We start from the raw sequence: 19,929 nt of genomic DNA, 5'->3' as shown, positions 1-19,929 counted from the left end.
GGAAATGTTTGTTTGATGATGAACTTAAATAAAAAAATAAAGTACAAAAAAAAGAGAGAGGAACTGACCCAAGTTGATTAGAAAAGTAAGCTAGATGGAGGGACAGTAGAGCAGAATTGGATGAAATTCCTACAAGAAATTAGGAAAGTGCAGGAAAAATATATTCCAAGAAAAAAGAAAATCATGAATGGAAAAATGGCACAAATGTGGCTAACGAAAGAGGTTAAGGCTAAAATAAAAGCAAAAGAGACGGCATACAAGAAAGCAAGAATTAGTGGGAAAACTGAGGACTGGACGACTTTTAAAAACTTACAGAAGGAAACTAATAAAGTCATTAGGGAAGAAAAGATGAATTATGAAAGGAAGTTGGCAATTAACATAAAAAAGGATACTAAGTGTTTTTTTTTAATTTATGAAGAGTAAAAGAGTGACATGGGTAGATATAGAACCGATTGAAAATGATGTTGGAGAAATTATTATAGGTAACAAAGAAATGGCAGAGAAACTAAATGAGTATTTTATATCAGTCTTCACAGTGGAAGACATTAGCAACATACCTGATTGCCAGAGGTCTCAGGGAATAGAATTATGTACAGTGAAGATTACTAGAGAGAAAGCGCTTGGGAAACTGGGAAACTAAATGGAGTAAGGATAGATAAGTCTCCCAGACCGGATGAGGTGCACCCACGGGTTCTGAAGGAGGTGGCTTTGGAGATTGTGGAGGCATTGTAAATGATCATCCAGGAATCAATAAACTCTGCCATGGTTCTGGAGGACTGGAAGGTCACAAATGTAGTTCTGCTATTTAAGAAAGGAGGAAGGCAGCAAAAAGAAAATTACAGACCTATTAGTCTGACATTGGTAGTTGGAAAGTTATTGGAGTCGATCCTCAAGGACAAGGTTATGAAATACCTTGAGGTGCATGACAAGATAGGCCCTAGCCAGCATGGTTTCATGAAGGGAAGATCCTGCCTCACCAACCTATTGGAATTTTTTGAGGTAATCTCAAATAAGATTGACAAGGGAGAGGCTGTGGATGTTGTGTATTGGATTTTCAAATGGCCTTCGATAAGGTGCCACATAAGAGACTGCTTAATAAGATGAGAGCCCACGGAATTACAGGAAAGATATTGGAATGGGTGGAGCATTGGCTGATAGGCAGAAAGCAAAGGGTGGGAATAAAGAGATCCTATTCTGATTGGTTGCCAGTTACTAGTGGTGTTCCGCAGGGGTCAGTGTTGGGGCCGCTTCTTTTTACACTGTATACTGATAATTTAGATTATGGATTAAATGGTTTTGTGGCTAAATTTGCAGATGACACCAGGATAGGTGGAGGAGCAGGAGGTGTTGAAGAAACGAAAAGGTTGCAGAGAGACTTGGCCAGTTTGGAAGAGTGGGCAAAGAAATGGCAGATGAGATACAATGTTGAGAAATGGACGGTTGTATATTTTGGAAGAAGAAATAATCAGGCAGATTATTATTTAGATGGGAAGAAAATACAAAAATCAGACGTGCAAAGGGACTTAGGGGTCCTTGTGCAGGATACCCTAAAGGTTAACCACCAGGTTGGATCAGCAGTAAGGAAAATGAATGCTACGTTGGCATTCAATTCAAGAGGAATAGTGCATAAGAGTAAGGAGGTGTTGATGAGGCTCAATGGGGCACTGGTGAGACCTCATTTGGAATAATGTGTGCACTTTTGGGCCCCTTATCTTAGAAGGGATGTACTGATGTTGAAGAGAGTTCAGAGAAGATTTACGAGGATGATTCCTGGAATGCAGCGGCTAACATATGAGGAGCATTTGTCAGCTCTTGGATCCTATGACGGAATCTCGTAGAAACATTTTGAATGTTGAAGGGTTGGACAGAGTAGATGTGGAAAGGCTGTATTCCTTGGTGGGTGAGTCTAGGACAAGAGGCCACAGGGTTAGGTTTGAGTGTTGGGCTGGTGGCTGGAAGTTGTAAGGCTGCGGAGTTTTGAGTGGTGATGTATGAGGTGCTATGGCAGATAGGCTCATGTGGTGAAGCCAGGTTAATCTGGCCCATGCCTTTCACTATTGTGGTCCTACACCACTTGGTTCAACGAACCGGGTGTGCCCTGGAATACATCATCAGTAATGCACCCTCGGATCATCAGGTGTTTCGGGCCTTTAATCATTAGAGGGTAGAGGGTACCCATTTAAAACAGAGATGAGAAGAAATTTTTTTAGCCAGACGGTCATGGATTTATGGAATTCGTTGCCACATACAGCTGTGGAGGCCCGATCATTGAGGGTGTTTAAGGAGGAGATTGATAGGTATCTAAGTAGTCAGGGTATCAAGGGATATGGGGAAAAAGCCAAAAATTGGAACTAGATAGGACAATAGTTTGGCTCGTGGTGGAGTGACAGAGCAGACTTGATGGGCTGAATGGCCTACTTCTGCTCCTTTGTCTTGTGACCTTGTGATCTTTGCGACCAAATTTGCAGATGATATGAAGATAGGTGGAGGAGCAGGTCATATGGAGGAAGCAGAAAGGCTACAGAAGGACTTAGATTAGAAGAATCAGCAAAGAAGTGGCAGATGGAATGCAGTGTTGGAAAGGGTATGGTCATGCACTTTGGTAGAAGGAACAAAAGCATAGACTATTTTCTAAATGGGAGTAAATTCAAAACATACTGATGTGCAAAGGGACTTAGAGGTCCGTGTGCGGAATTCCCTAGAGGTTAATTTGCAGGTGAGTGCAGTGTTAGCAATCATTTCAAGAGGACTAGAATGTAAAAGCAAGGATGTAATGTTAAGGCTTTATAAGGCACTAGTGAGGCCTCATTTGGAGTACTATAAGCAGTTTTAGGCCACTAAAAAAGATGTGCTTACATGGAGTGGGTTCAAAGGAGGCTCATGAAAATTATTTTGGGATTGAAAGCCTTATCATATGAGGAGTGTTTGATGGCTCTGGGCCTCCGTTCACTGCAATACATAAGAATGAAGGGGGACTTTCATTGAAACCTATCAAATGCTAAAAGGCCTTAGATTTACAGAGGATGTTTCTTCTGATGGGAGAATCTAAAACCAGAGGACACATCCTCAGAATAGAGGGATTTCCTTTTAGAATGGAGATGAAGAATTTCTTTCACCAGGGAGTGGTAAATCTATGTAATTTGTTGCCTCAGGCAGCTGTACAAACCAAGTCATTGGCTATATTTAAGGCAGAGGATTATAGATTCTTGATGAGTCATGGGCATGAAAGGTTAGAGATTGGGGAGAGGGAAATGGATTAATCATGATGAAATTACAGAGCAATCTCAACGGGGCAAATAGCCTATTCCGCTCCTATAGCTTATGGTCTTATGGTCTATACATAAAGAAGACCAAATATGGCACAATATTGTAATTTTAGCACAATGCTATTAACAATGCCAATGACCTGGGTTTAATTCCTGCTACTGTCTGTAAGGAATTTGTATGTTTGTCCCCACGACTGTGTGGGCTTTCTCAGGGTGCTCTATGTTCTAGTGACATACAAGGTTTAATTGGTCACATGGATGGAATTGTATAGCAGGGGCTTGTTGGGCCAGGCGGGCCTGTTACCATACTGTATCTTTAAATATATTAAAATATAATAATCATAAATGCCCATCAGGTGCATCTGAGTTTCAGTGTGACTGCCCTCTCTATAGGATAGCAGTTTAAAGATTTAGTGATGATCTTTTGCTGTGCAGTATCTAACAGAATAAGAAAGTAACCAGGCATGTAACAATAATGTCCTCTTGTGATTTTTAAATCATATCAGGAGGTCGATATGATGTTTTACAGATGAATTAAGATAAAACACTTGTTTAGATAAGGTGAAATATAATTGTTAACATTGCTTTATTTCACAGTAAGAATTTGATCAGCTAGAACATCTTCATTGGAATTCTGAATAATGAAAATGCTGATTAACATATGCAATCAGTCTAATATTTGTCTAAAGGTACACACAAAATGCTGGAGCAACTCAATGCTGTAAGGAAATGAACAGTGTTAATTTTGAGTCAAGACTCTTTATTAGAAATCCAGATGGAAGTTCTAAACCTGAAATCTCAACTGTCCACTTCCCTCTCAAGATGCTGCCAGTGTTTTGTGTGTGATGCTCCAGACTTTCAGCATCTGCAGAATCTCTTGTGCTTGCTTGGCTAGTAAACATGAGAGCTTTGAGAAATTTCCCTCTTGATGTTTTGTGTCTTCATGTTGATAGTTTAAAGGAGGCTTTGAGACAAAATGTAATGAAAGTGGTTTAAGTCTTCACCTCCTGGAATTCAGGAGAAGGAGGGGAAATCTGAATACACAACATGTGGAACCTTGAAGCGGATGTGCTAGAGCAGCTGAACAAATGAACATGCAATCAGTGGCCAATTTATTAAGTACAGTAGGCACCTACATACACTGAGTGTATCTACTATATAACTTGAGGTTAAGGGCACGTATACATTTGCTCCATAACATTACCAACATGTATGTATACCTCAATAGATGGTCAACTGCAATACCTATGCATGCCCCTATTTACAGATCTCAGGAAAACGTATATTAATCAGAATTTTTACCAACTTCTCATTTCTGTGCTGTTTTAACAGCTTTGTTTCAAAGCCAAGCCCTTCCAATCCGTTCAAATAGAAATTAATCAATAGTTTCTGGCCTACCACCCACTTTAATCCCTCTTTCTCCTTCCCACAACTGTGACAGATTGTAGCCAGGACTCAGACTTCCCTTTAACCTGGGTCCTGCTCTACAACGGGCAGTTAATTGAATCATGGTCGGGGGTGAGGACGATGTTGGTATTGATAAGTGACAAATAGTAATGATGACATGCTCTGCAATGGAATAAAAGCATAAGACCATGAGATAGAGCAGAATTAGGCCATTTGGCCCTTCAAGTCTACTCTACTATTTCATCATGGCAGATCCAATTTTCCTCTCAGCCCCAATCTCCTGCCTTCTCCCCATATCTCTTCATGCCCTGAACAGTGAAGTATCTATCAACCTCTGCCTTAAATATACATAAAGACTTGGTCTCCACAGCTGCCTGTGGCAAAGAATTCCACAGATTCACCACCCTCTGGTTAAAGAAATTCCTCCTTATCTCTTCTAAAAGAGTAACCTCTTCTATTCTGAGTAACTATTGTGAAAAATAAAGCTTATTGTATGGGTGGCTAACAGGGAGCAGAATGTTGGTGAAAGTCTGTAAAGACTGGTGTGTCACAAAGCTTAACTTGTTATGATTTATTTTAATGACTAATTACAGTTGTTAACTTGCTAACCATACGTAGAAAAGTAAATTGTGAAAAAAACAAATGGTGATTAAGAAAGACATAGGAAGGTCAAAGTTGAAGTAAATATACATATATCAAAGTACATATGTTAACTATACACTACCTTGAGATTCATTTTCTTTACAGGAAAATAAATACAATAAAACTTATGAAAAACTATACATGACGACTGACAAACAACCAATATGAAAAAGAAGACAAATTGTGAAAATAAATAATACTGAAATGTAGAGTCCTTGAAATTGGGTCTGTAGATTGTGGAATCAGTTCAGAGTTGAGGTGAGTGAGGTAGGTTACCCACAGTACCTCAGGAGACTGATGGTTGTAGGTAAGTTCAGAAGTGAACTAACGAATAACTGAAACATCCTGATTTTCTTGGCTGCGTAAGACTAGGGAAGACACTCTCCGGTTCCGCCAGACCTGTGAGATTGAGACAGTTCTCCCACCTCAAACCCCAGTTTGTGTGAATGCTGTGTATTTTGCTCCCCTGTTACAAATTCATGACACAAAATAACAGAAGTACATTGCATATGATGAAAGGAATTATATTAATGAATCATCTTAACTTAAGGGTTAGTAAAGAAAAACAAAAAAGGCCTATTCTAATTAAACAATGAAATGTGTACAAGGTGGAGCTCAACTTGAGCTTCTCTGTCACTCATGCGCTGGGCCCTCGGTCTGTGTGAAAGCGCACACCACCTTCTGAACGTTGCTCGCAATCCATCTTGAACAAACAGATCTCCCATTGGGTTGTATCTTATGATCGGTTCTCCCCGGCATCTTCCCTCTTCAGCTCCCGCTGAACAAAAGCCCCAAGAAAAACCTCAGTGTTCCTCACCAAAAAAAACCTTCCCCTCCCCAGTTCCAGCATCTTAATCAGATGGCACACATTCCACATCATCCCTTACCTTCAACAATAACCCAAACAGACTGAAAGTAGAACAGACTGCTCTTACAGAGCTGCTATACCGACAGCATAACAGTAAAGGTGTGAACCAGGACATGATATAAGGCCAGAAATCAGGGGAGCAAAATTAGGTCATTCAACCCATCAAGTCTGTTGTTCATTGCTGTATTTATTATCTCTCCCATTTCCATTCTCCAGCCTTCTCCCCTGAGTCTTTGATGCTCTGACTAATCAAGAACCTATTAATCCACCTTGGATAAACCCAATGACTCGGCCTCCAGAATTGGAGTATAATGTGGGAAAATGGGAAGTAATACATGAGGGCTGGATGCTGGAACTCTTGAGCAACACCCACACAAAATGCTGGAGGAACTCAGCAGATCAGGCAGCATCTATGGAGGGGAATGAATAGTTTTGGGCTGAGACCACTCATCAGGATTTAATGAAGGTATTCAATAAAACTCTTCAATAAAAATTTAAACTCCTTATCTAAATAGCAAGAGATTGTGGAGAACTGTGTATTACAGACAGACCTGGATGTCCAAATATATGAATCTCAAAAGGATGGTGTACAAGTCATTAGGGAAGTTTGTAGTTAAAAGAATTGTGTACCAAGGAAGGGAGGTTGCACCTCAGTTACGTAGGCCATTGATATGATTGTATCTCGTGTACTGTATACAGTACTGGTTACCTTATTTAAGGGAAGATGTTATGTGTTGGAATCATTTTGGAGGAGGTTGTCTTGACTTGTTCCTGGATGGGGATGTGTTGTTCAACAAGAAGATGTTGCGCATCTGGCCTTGTATCTGCTAGAGTTGAGAGTGCACTTGGTTGAAGTGTCGAAGATCCCAAGGCACATAAAGGGGATGTTTTGTCATGCGTAAAAATCTAAAATGGATTTTATTCTTTAAAAAAATAAGCTATAGCATGTCCATTACAGAATGGACAATTTTTATTCTCTCAACAGATTGAATTTTTGAAACTCTTTGAAAAAGGATGGTAGAAGCAAAGATATTGAATATATATAGAACAGAAATAGATGGATTTTTAATATACCATAAGGTAAAAGTAGATTTGAATCTAGAGATGAGGTAGTTATCCAATTAGCCATGATCTTATTAAACGAAGGGATAAGTCTGAGGGGCCAAGTAGCCCACTCCGAATACTATTTATTTCTGTGTACTAAAAACTACCAGCGGGGTACCTGACCCTTTCTTTTCATCCCAGCATATAAACCCTGTCTGTGGTCACAGATCATACAGGTACAGTTTCTGATCACTGAGTAATCACCCTTCCTTGACAGCAGTGTCTTTGTGCCTGAGTTGAACTCCAGCTGCCATAGTCATTTAGTTTAGACTAAATCTTACATGACCTTGTTCTTATTTGCGTGACAAGCAGGATTCAGCTCCCTCTCCTCCCTCTTGTATCTGTGTCAACTGCTGGATAGGTCAGCACAGTTGCGTAGCTGTAGTTACAATGCTCTTGATCTGGGTTCACTTCCTGCTGCAGTCTGTAAGGAGTTTGTATATTGTCCCAGAGACCTTTTGGGTTACCTCCGAGTGCTCCAGTTACCTCCCATATTCCAAAGATGTATGAGTTAAGTGTTATGGCCTTGACATGTTGACACCGGAAGCATGGCACCAGTTCTGTGGGCTGCCCCCAGGCCTCCTATGGAAGTACGAGAGGTTATTGATAAGTTCGTAGCCTAAGGTAGAAGGAGTCAATTTTAGAAAACCTAACACATTTATTTTTCTTATATTTACACACAGTCCAGCGGTCGTGGAGCATACGGATCTTGTACCTCCAGAAGTGGTGCACAGCATGGGGTGATTGGTAAGTTTGTGGTCTAAGCTAGAAGGAAATGAGTTATTAACTTCAAACTTTCTGCATTTTCACTCAAAGAGTTGAACTTCATGTGCATGTAATGAGAGCTGTATCTCCTTCTACCGTAGGTCACAATCTTATCAATCACCCCTGCTGTGGACAACCTGAAGGTCCAAGACACTCTCGTTACATGCACATGCAGTTCAACTCTTTGAGTGATGATGCAGGAAGTTTGAAGTTAATAACTCATCTCCTTCTACCTTAGGCCACGAACTGATCAATCACCCCTGCTGTGGACCACTTCTACAAAGAAGGGATCCGTATGCTCCACAACCGCTGGACAAAGTGTGTAAATGTAGGAGGGGACTATATTGAAAAATACAGTGCTAGGTTTTCTAAAATTGACTCTTTCTACCTTAGACCACAAAATTATCAATCTCCCCTCATATGGATCTAAGAATAGCATGGATCAATTTCTGGGATCATCGCCACGGTTGACTAAACATCCAGGACAGTTAGCACCCTCCCAATGCATGGCTCATCTTCACTACAGCTGTTTGTCAGTGGTAATTCCCTGCAGTGAATGGCTGATCCTTCACACACATTCCTTAATTACAAAATAAATCACAAATGTTCATTCAGAGGCAAAGCAGGAGAAATGATACTGCTGGATACACACTGTGTTCATCTTGTGTTTAAACTTGACTGAATAATGCAGTTTCCATTGTCCTGTAATATATCCCATCAGTATGAAACATGAAATGATAAACATCTAGACCTGTGCTGTCAAACTTTATTTCCTAAAGATCTCAGTGATTCTACCTGCAGTACACCATGCATTCTTCAATGTATTCTGTTTTCCCCTGTAATCCATTCAACATTTTTCAGTGGATGATGATCCAAATATACTTTGTTGTAGAATACAATCCCAGGGGATGTACTCTGGAAAAAGACTGCTTGCAGGCATCATGTGTGCGCTTGGAAATTAGATCAAATGCTGGTAGACCTTGCACAGAATTATAAAAAAATGACATGCCATCATCCACATATGCATATTTTATACCCTGTAATGGGTACTGATGAGTGATAGTCAAGGAGTTCAGTCGGTTAATGTAATCCATTTGAGCTCCTCTCTCTTAGTTTAAACTGACTTTTGCTCAACCTGCAGATTTAACTCACTGGGTGGTTTTTGATATTCATTTTGGTGGTTCTTCATTTAATTTATTTCTGAGGTTCCCATTATTCTGCAAGAACTCAGTTAAGTATAGGCTTGAATAATGCTGACTGATGGGAATGCAGTTTTCCAGCCCTGTCAACTTCTCTGTAAACTGTTGCGGGCTTTGGTTGTGCAACAAAAACTACTCAACTTACAGTCCAAAGATAGAAAAGATATGGTTGGCCAAAGATGTTATTTTGCAAGGGGTGTTTGTTTCTGCTTTTCCCAGTTATTAGTGATTTCATACACTCAGAACCCACCCCACCAGGTTCAGGAACAGTTATTACCCCTCAAACATCAGGCTCTTGAACCAGAGGGGATATCTTCACTCCACTTCATTCACTCCAGCACTGAAATGTTCCCACAATCTATAGTTGAAAGTCTAACTTTCAAGGATTCTATCTCATGTTCTCAATATTTATTGTTTTTTTGTTGTTCTTTGTATTTACTGTGAATGCCCACAAGAAAATGAATCTCAAAGTTTGTTTATTGGTACATAGATGTACTTGGACAATACATTTATTTTGAACTTTGAAGTTTATTTTGTCCAACGATGCACAGTGACTTGTGATAGACATTAAACAGTTCATGCTGCGTCGAGTGAAATATTTGTGGTTTTTAAACCTCATTTGCCCAACAGAGGTACAGAGCTGGGAGTGGAATACAAAAATTGCTTCTTGAGATTGACAGGTATGCCTGAATGCATATATTTTTATTCCACTTTTTATTGCAGCATGCTGCTCATGTGAGACTTCAGTGGAAGGTTAATGACTTACTTTTTTATTGATATTCCTCTTACTGCATTCCAAGTCTCCAGACATTATGAAAATCTGCAATCCTCAGCTTTAATCATACCTCTTTCTCCATGTTTCCAGAAAAAATGGGTCGAGGCTAGGTTTCCTGTAAGCAAATCATGGTATAAAGAGCCGCCGAGTATATGTTTGAAGACTCGGGGGATCCATTTGTAGTCCCATCTTCCGCAGCCATCACATTGATTTTCTGCAACCACTGCAAGGAATTTTTCTTTAGCTGCTCAGTAGATGTTCGATTAGTCAATATCAGCTGGGGCACTATCAAATAAAATAACAATACATACGCCGCCTTTGGTCAGAAAATTTTGGTGTAGTATAGGTTCATCATGTTTATTGTTTGGGTTGAATTAAGTTGAGTTGACATACTTTCATACAAACCGACAAAGGGCAGTGACTTGGTGTACATAAGGAAACATTTACCAATACCTAAAGCCACAGAACATATTTCAAGGTAGTTGAGAGGGTATGTGAACATGTATTATTCCTGCCAGGGAGAGGCTGGAATCTGGAATACCTTGCATGGAAGGGTGCTCCAGACAGAAACTCTCATAACATTGGAAAAGCATCTAGATCACAATCAGAATCAGATATAATAGCGCTGGCATGTGTTATGAAATATGTCGCTTTAAGATCATAAGATATAGCAGCAGAGGTAGGCCATTCGTCTCATCGTGTCTGCTCTGCCATTCAATCATGGGCTAATCCAATTCTTCCAGTCATCCCCACTCCCCTGCCTTCTCATACCCTTTGATTGCTAATCAAGAACCTATCTATCTCTGCCTTAAATGCACCCAATGACTTGGCCTCCACAGCTGCTTGTGGTAACAAATTCCACATATTTACCACCCTTTGACTAAAGTGATTTCTCTGCATCTCAGTTCTAAATGGACATCCCTCAATCCTGAAGTTGTGCCCTTTTGTCCTAGATTCCACTAACATGGGAAATAACTTTGTCATATCTGATCTATTCAGGCCTTTTATCACTTGGAATGTTTCTATGAGATCCCCCTCTCATTCTCCTGAACTCCAGGGAATTCAGCCCAAGAGCTGCCAGACGTTCCTCATACGGTAACCCTTTCATTCCTGGAATCATTCTCGTGAATCTTCTCTGAACCCTCTCTAATGTCAGAATATCCTTTTTTTTGTATTTTATTTTTTATTGTTCATCAAACAAGTATTTCCATAAGATGTATTTCAGACATTGTACATATATATCATATAATCATATATATCACAATATCTCCACAAAGTATTTATCTGAGGAATACACTTATAGAAAAAAGTGGGAAGAAAAAACAAGCAAAAGGAAAGAACTATGTACAAGTAGAGAGTGATCTTTTTTTACAACAGATTCATTGATTTGTGAGAATAAAGTCAGGCCTATGAGTCATTATGTAGTTAAATCATTTTTCCCAGTATGAATCAAATTGTTCCAGCTTATGATTAACAGATGCTGTTATCCTCTCCATTTTGTAAATGTTCATTGTAATTTCCATCCATGTACAGTATATCCTTTCTAAAATAAGGAAGCAAAAACTGCACACAATACACCAAGTGTGGTCTCACGAGTGCCTTATAGAGCCTCAACATCACATTCTTGCTCTTGTATTCTATACCTCTAGAAATGAATGCCAACATTGCATTCACCTTCTTCAGCACCAACTCAACCTGGAGATTAACCTTTCAGGTATTTTGTACAGGAACTCCCAAGTCCCTTTGCATTTCTGCATTTCGAATTCCCTCCCCATTTAAATAATAGTGTGTCTGTTTATTTCTTCCACCAAAGTTCATGATCATACACTTTCCAACATCATATTTCATTTGCCATTTCTTTGCCCATTCCACTGAACTATCTAAGTCTCTCTGCAGGCTCTGTTTTCTCAACATTCTCTACTCCTCCACCTATCTTTATATCATCGGCAAATTTAGCTCAAATCCATTAATCCCTTTGTCCAAATCATCGACATACATCATAAAAAGCAGTGGTCCCAACACCGTGTGGAACTCCACTGACTTAGAAGACAATTCCTCCATAACTTCTTCATTTTCTGCAGCTGTGTTACTATCCCTGATTAGCAATGCCACTCCCCTCACCTCTTTTGTCTCCCTTACTAGCTCTTTTGAAACATCTAAAGCCCAGCATGTTCAGTAGCCATTCATGCCCCTGAGACATCCAAGTCTCAGTAATGGCCACAATGTCATTGTTCCAGGTATTGATATACGCTCTAAGTTCATCTGCCTTGTTCATCTTCCTTGCATTAAATAGTCACATCTCAAACCAAATGGCTGAGTGCATGTTTTCTCTATCATCTGCTTATCCATCCTCATAAGCTCCCTACAGTCTGTCTCTACTGGTGTGCCAATCACCACATCCTCTGCTTTTTCACTTATGTTCTTACTCCCCTGCAAATCTTGTTTAAACCCTCCCCAGCAGTATTAGCAAACCTCCCTCCCAGGATATTAGTTCCCCACCAGTTCAGGTGCAACCTGTCCCACTTGTACAGGTCATTCCTTCCCCAGAAAAGGTTCCAATGATCCCAGAACTTGAAACCCTGCCCCCTGCACCATCTCCTCAGCCACTCATTCATCTGCGCTATCTTCCTGTTCCGACCTTCCCCAGCTCGTGGTACTGGGAGTAATCCGGAGATTACCACCTCGGCGGTCCTGCTCTTCAGCCTCCTTCCTAACTCCCCAAACTTACTGCAGGGACTTCGACCCCTCTCCTGCGTATGTCATTGGTACCAACATGTCTCCTGACCTATGGCTGCTCAACCTCCCCTTCAAGAATATTTTACAACAGTTCAGAGACATTCTGGACCCTAGCACCCAGGAGGCAACACACTATCCTGGTGTCTCTCTTTCTGCCACAGAATACCTCTGTCCCCCTAACTATTGAGTCTGCTTTGATTATTACTCCACCTGACTTCACCCTACCCTTCTGAGGATCAGAGCCAACCGACCACTGTGCTGTAGGTTTGGCTGCTGTTGCCTTGCCCAGATAGGTCATTGCCCTCATCAGTATCCAAAAGGGCTATACCTGTTGCTGAGGGGAATGGCTACAAGGGGACTGACTTCTTTCTCCTTTTACCTTTAACAGCGTTCACCCATCTACTCCCCAAATTCTACACTCTGGGTGTAACCACTTGCTCAGAAGTCATATCTATCAGTTGCTCTGCCTCCAGATGATCCTCAGTTCATCCAGCTCCAGCTCCAGCTCCTTAATGCAGTTTTCATGAGTTGAGTTGTCTGCACTTCCCATGGGTGTAGTCATCAGGGAAACTGTCAGGTTCCATGATTTTCCACATCCATGGGAGCATGTAGATATTAAGATAGAGGATGTGCTGGAGCTTTTGCAAAGCATTAAGTTGGACAAGTCACCGGGACCAGATGAGATGTACCCCAGGCTACTGTGGGAGGCGAGGGAGGAGATTGCTGACTCTTGGGCAATGATCTTTGCATCATCAATGGGGACGGAGAGGTTTCAGAAGATTGAAGGGTTGTGGATGTTGTTCCCTTATTCAAGAAAGGGAGTAGAGATAGCCCAGGAAATTATAGACCAGTAAGTCTTACTTCAGTGGTTGGTAAAGATCTTGAGAGGCAGGAGTTATGAACATTTGGACAGGCATAATATGATTCAAAATAGTCAGCATGGCTTTGTGAAAGGCAGGTTGTGCCTTACGAGCCTGCTTGAATATTTTGAGGGTGTGACTAAACACATTGATGAAGGCAAAGCAGTAGATGTAGTGTATACGGATTTCAGCAAGGCATTTGACAAGGTACCCCATGCAAGGCTTATTGAGAAAGTAAGGAGGTGTGGGATCCAAGGGGACATTGCTTTGTGGATCCAGGACTGGCTTTCCCACAGAAGGCAAAGAGTGGTTGTAGACGGGTCATATTCTGCATGGAGGTCAGTGACCAGTGGTGTGCCTCGGGGATCCGGTCTGGGACCCCTACTCTTAGTGATTTTTATAAATGACTTGGATGAAGAAGTGGAGGGATGGGTTAGTAAATTTGCTGATGACACAAAGGTAGGAGTTATTGTGGATAGTGTGGAGGGCTGTCAGCAGGACATTGATAGGATGCAAAACTGGGCTGAGAAGTGGCAGATGGAGTTCAACCCAGATAAGTATGAGATGGTTAATTTTGGTAGGTCAAATATGATGACAGAATTTAGTATTAATGGTAAGACTCTTGGCAGTGTGGAGGATCGGAGGGATCTTGAGGTCTGAGTCCATAGGGCACTCAAGGTCGCTGCGCAGGTTAACTCTGTGGTTAAGAAAGCATATGGTGCATTGGACTTTATCAATTGTGGGATTGAGTTTAGGAGCCGAGAGGTAATGTTGCAGCTATATAAGACCCTGGTCAGATCCCCTTTGGAGCAATGTGCTCAGTACTGATCACCTCGCTACAGGAAGGACGTGGAAACCATAGAAAGGGTACAGAGGAGATTTACAAGGATGTTGCCTGGATTGTGGAGCATGCCTTAAGAGAATAGTTTGATTGAACTAGGCCTTTTTTCCTTGGAGTGAGGGAGGGTAAGAGGTGAGCTGATAGAAGTGTATAAGATGATGAGAGGCAGTGATCATGTGGATAGTCAGAGGCTTTTTCCCAGGGCTGAAACAGCTAGCACAAGAGGACACAGTTTTAAGGTGCTTGGAAGTAGGTACTGAGGAGATGTCAGGAGTAAGTTTTTTTGCGCAGAGAGTGGTGAGTGCGTGGAATGGGCTGCCAGTGACGGTGGTGGAGGCAGATACGATAGGGTCTTTTAAGAGACTCCCAGTACGTTTTTTTTGCTTTGCAGTGCTCTACTCCTGATGCTGATTGGGCCTCTGGAAAGTCCAAACTTGCACGACGCTCCCTTTTATACAAGCTTTGCTGACCTGTGAGTAACCACCTCGAAGTACTGTATTCCCACTGCTAATCGGGCCTCCAAAGTTCTTCAGACTCCTAATGAAATGACTCTGTTTGTAAATGCATCATCATTTTGGGCTCAGGATAGCTCTTCAGAGGTGTTGACACCCAGGAACTTGAAAATGCTCACTCTTTCCACTTCTGATCTTTCAATGAGGTCTGGTGTATGTTCCCTCCTCTTACACTTTCTGAAGTTTACAATCAATTTCTTGGTCTTACTGACATTGAGTGCAAGGCTGTTGTCGCAACACCACTCAACCAGCTTATCTATCTTGCTCCTGTACGCCTCCTCATCACTCTTTGAAATTCTGCCAACAATAGTTGTGTTATCGGCAAATTTTTTGATGGCATTTGAGCTGTGCCTAACCACACAGTTGTGGGTGTTGAGAGAGTAGAGAGGTGGGCGAAGCACGCACAAGTATTGATTGTCAGCGAGGAGGAGATGTTATTTCTGATCCACACAGACTGTGTTCTCCAGCTGTAGAAGTCAAGTATCCAATTGCAGAAGATACAGAGGCCCAGGTTTTGGAGGCTGTGGATTAAAACTGAGGATATGATTGTGTTGAACTCTAAGTTGTATTCAATAAACAGTAGCCTGATGTAAGAATTGCTGTTGCCCAAATGACCCAAGGCCATGTGGACAGTTAGTGAGACTGCATCCGCTGTAGACCTATTGTGGTGATAGGCAAATTGCAGCAGGTCCAGGTCATTGTTTAGGCAGGAGTTGATTCTGGCTATGACCAACCTCTCAAAGCAACTGTATGATATTTGTTGTGGCAGTTCTTCATGGGCACTGGTATGATTGTTACCCTTTTGAAGCAGGTGGCAATCTTGAACAGCAGCAGTGAGAAATAGAAGATGGCCTTGTACACTCCCACCAGTTGGTTGTCATAGGTACACAAAGTTTCATACTTTAGTAAGATTTTCTCACAGCAGCCTCTGAGACAGAGATCACAGGAACATAGAGTCATAGAAGTACAGCAGAGAAACAGGCTCATTGGCCCATCTAGTCCTTGCTGAAACTATTTAAACTGCCTACACCTATCGACCTGCACCAGGACCATATCCCTCCATATCCCTATTATCCATGTATCTTTCCAAATTTCTCTTAAATGTTGAAATCAAGCTCGCGTGCACCACATGCTGGCAGATCATTCCACACTCTCACAACACTTTGAGTGAAGAAGTTTGCTCTCATGTTCCCCTTAAACATTTCACCTTTCACACTTAACCCATGACCTCTGGTTGTAGTCCCATCCAACTCAGTGGGTGTGAGCCTGCTTGCATTCACCCTATCTGCACCTCTCATAATTTGTATACCTCTATCAAATCTCCCATTAATCTTCTACATTTAAAGGAATACAGTCCTAACCTATTCAATCTTTCCTTATAACTCGGGTCCTCTAGACCCAGCAGCATCCTTGTAAATTTTCTCTGTACTCTTTCAACTCTGTTTGCGTCTTTCCTGTAGGTCGGTGACCAGAACTGCACACAGTATACAAATTAGGCCTCACCAACATCTTATACAACTTCAACATAATATCGTATCTCCTGTACTCAGCACATTGATTTACAAATGCTAAAAGCCTTCCTTACGACCCTATCTACCTGTTACCTCACTTTCAACAAATTATGGACCGGATCCATTTGTTTGCTCCTGTTTGTTTGAGTGATCCTTTCATCCTCTAAGACCTGCCCTGGTTGGTCCTACTGAAGCGCATAAGCTTGCTCTTGTCTGCATTGAATTCCATCTACCATTTTTCAGGCCATTTTTCCAGCTGATGCAGATCGCTCTGCAAGCCATGATAGCCTTCCTCACTGTCCACTACACCTCTGATCTTGGTGTCATCCACAAATTTGCTGATCCAGTTAATCACGTTATCATCCAGTTCATTGATATAGATGACAGAAAGTAATGGACCCAGCACCGATCCCTGTAGCACACCACTAGTGACAGGCCTCCACTCAGAGATGCAACCATTTACAACCACAGTCCAGCTTCTCCCACAAAGCCAATATCTAATGCGATTTACTACCTCATCTTGAATGTCAAGTGACCAAACCTCCTTGACCAACCTCCCACGTGGGATCTTGTCAAATGCCTTGCTGAAAACCATGTAGACAACATCCAGTGCCTTGACTTCATCCAATTTCCTCGTAACCCTCAAGTAATTCCATAAGACTGGTTGGCCTGATTTACCTTGCACAAAGCCATGTTGACTATCCTTAATCAGTCCTTGACTATCCAAATACTGATATATCTGGTCCACAGTCTATCTCAACACAGGAGCCCCTCAGGGCTGTGTCCTAAGCCCCCTCCTTTACTCTCTGTATACCCATGACTGTGTCGCCACCCACAGGTCCAATCTCCTGATTAAATTTGCTGACAATACTATATTGATTGGCTGAATCTCAAATAATAAGGAGGTAGCCTACAGAGAAGAAATCATCATCCTGATATAGTGTCCCTCAATGTTGCAAAAACAAAGGAGCTGGTTGTGGACTACAGGAGGAATGGAGATGGGCTAACCCCTATTGACATCAATGGATCTGGGGTGGAGTGGGTGAACAGCTTTAAGTTCATCGGCATCCACATCTCCGAGGATCACAAGTGGTCTGTACATACCGAATGTGTGGTGAAAGAAAGCACACCAACAACTCTTTCATCTGAGATGGTTTAAGAAGTTTGGTATGGACCCCCAAATCCTAAGAACTTTCTACAGGGACACAGTTGAGAGCATCCTGACTGGCTGTATCACTGCCTGGTATGGGAACTGTACTTCCCTCAATTGCAGGACTCTGCAGAGAGTGGTGCAGACAGCCCAGCGCATCTGTAGATGTGAACTTCCCACTATTCAGGACATTTATAAAGACAGGTGTATAACAAGGGCCCGAGAATCATTGGAGACCTGAGTCACCCCAACCACAAACCATTCCAGCTGCTACCATCCGGGAAACGGTACCGCAACATAAAAGCCAGGACCGACAGGCTCCAGGACAACTTCTTCCACCAGGCCATCAGACTGATTAATTCATGCTGATACAATTGTATTTTTATGTTATATTGACTGTCCTGATGTACATACTATTTTTTGTTAATTACTATAAATTGCACATTGCTCATGGAGACATAACGTGAAGATTTTTACTCCTCATGTATATGAAGGATGTAAGTAATAAAGTCAATTCAATTCAATCCCTTAGAACACCTTCCAATAACTTTCCCACAACTGGTGTCGGACTCACTGGCCTACATTTTCCTGGTTGATGCTTAGAGCCTTTTTTAAACAGCAGAGCAACATCAACCATCCTCCTATCCTCTGGTATCTCTCTGGTCACTGAGGTTGATTTAAGTATCTCTGCTAGGGCCCCAACAATTTCTGTACTTGCCTCCCGTAGAGTTTGAGGTCCTAGGGATTTATCCATCCTGACTTGCCTTACGATAGCAAACACCCCTTCCTCTGTAGTCAGTGCACGGTCCATAAAGTTGATGCCAATTTGCCTCACTTCTACAGACTTTGTGTCGGTCTTCTGAATAAATATAGATGCAAAAAAAATATTTAATATCTCCCCCACCTGTTTTGGCACCACACATGGATTACAAATCTGTTCTTCCAGAGAACCAGTTTTGTCCTTTGCAATCCTTTTGCCCTTAACATATCCATAGAATCCCTTCGGATTCTCCTTCATGCTGTCTGCTAGAACAACTTTACAGGGGTGATTGATAGGTTCATGGCCTAAGGTAGAAGGAGATGAGTTATTAACTTCAAACTTTCTGCATAGTCACTCAAAGAGTTGAACTGCATGTGCATGTAACGAGAGCTGTATAACTCATCTCCTTCTACCTTAGGCCACGATCTTATCAATCACCCCTGCTGTGGACACTTTCTGGAGGTCCAAGATCTGTATGCTCCATGACTGCTGGACTAAGTGTGTAAATGTAGGAGGGGACTATGTTAAAAAATAAATGTGCTAGGTTTTCTAAAATTGACTCCTTCTACCTTAGGCCATGAACTTATCAATCACCCCTTGTATGCCTTTTCTCTAAGCCCTCCTGATTTATTTCTTATGGATTCTCTTGTATTTCTTATACTCCATCAGCACTTCATTTATTGTTTTCTGTCTATATCTGCTGTGCATCTCTCATTTTTTTTCTTAACCAGGGCCTCAATATCTCTTGAAAATCAAGGCTCCTTCCATCTGTTATCTTTACCTTTTACTCTGACAGGCCTGACAGTCCTGTCTGATTCTGTAATAGCAGATCTAGTATCATACATTCTCTTGTTTTCACTTTTATGTTCTGATGAAGAATAACTTTCCTGAACACATTTGACAAACTCTATCCCATCTAGCCCTTTTACATTGTGGGATTCCCAGTCATACGTGGAAAGTTAAAATCACCTGTTAGTATAACTTTATGTTTCTTACAACACTGTGTGATCTCTTTACAAATTTCTTCTTCTACATCCTTAGGTCACTGGATGCTGCAGGGATTTGCAGCAAAGTGTGAAAACAGGCATTGAGCTTCTGTGTGTGTGAAGCATCACAGCCACTCATGATGTTAGGTTTTGCACTGTAAGAAATAACAGCCTGCAAGTCCTACCAGAGCTGATATGTGTCTGATTCTGTTGATAGCTTCAATCAGAATTGTTTTGGTTGCTCTTAAAATAACCTTCTGTAGTGCAGATGTGTACTGTATGGTTAGCATGAATACAGGCTGTAGGCCTGTTTCAGACAGGAACGGAACTGATAGGCAAGCTGGAGGTGGTTTTTGTGTCAAAGCAAATTACATCTGATGCTGCCCATAGATAGTCAATTATTAATATAATCTGTATCTGGGTATGCACTGTCATCCCCACTTTGAAAAGACTGAGTGTTTTCCCCATGTTTGCACCCCTTCCATCAGCGTTAAAGAGGCACCCAGACCCTGCATCTGCAAACTCCACCATGGAGGAGCAGGCAACA

This window comes from Hypanus sabinus, chromosome 4 (genome assembly GCF_030144855.1).
Source record: "Hypanus sabinus isolate sHypSab1 chromosome 4, sHypSab1.hap1, whole genome shotgun sequence".
In the NCBI taxonomy this organism is placed as follows: Eukaryota; Metazoa; Chordata; class Chondrichthyes; order Myliobatiformes; family Dasyatidae; genus Hypanus; species Hypanus sabinus.
Note: the sequence above shows the minus strand (reverse complement) of the source record.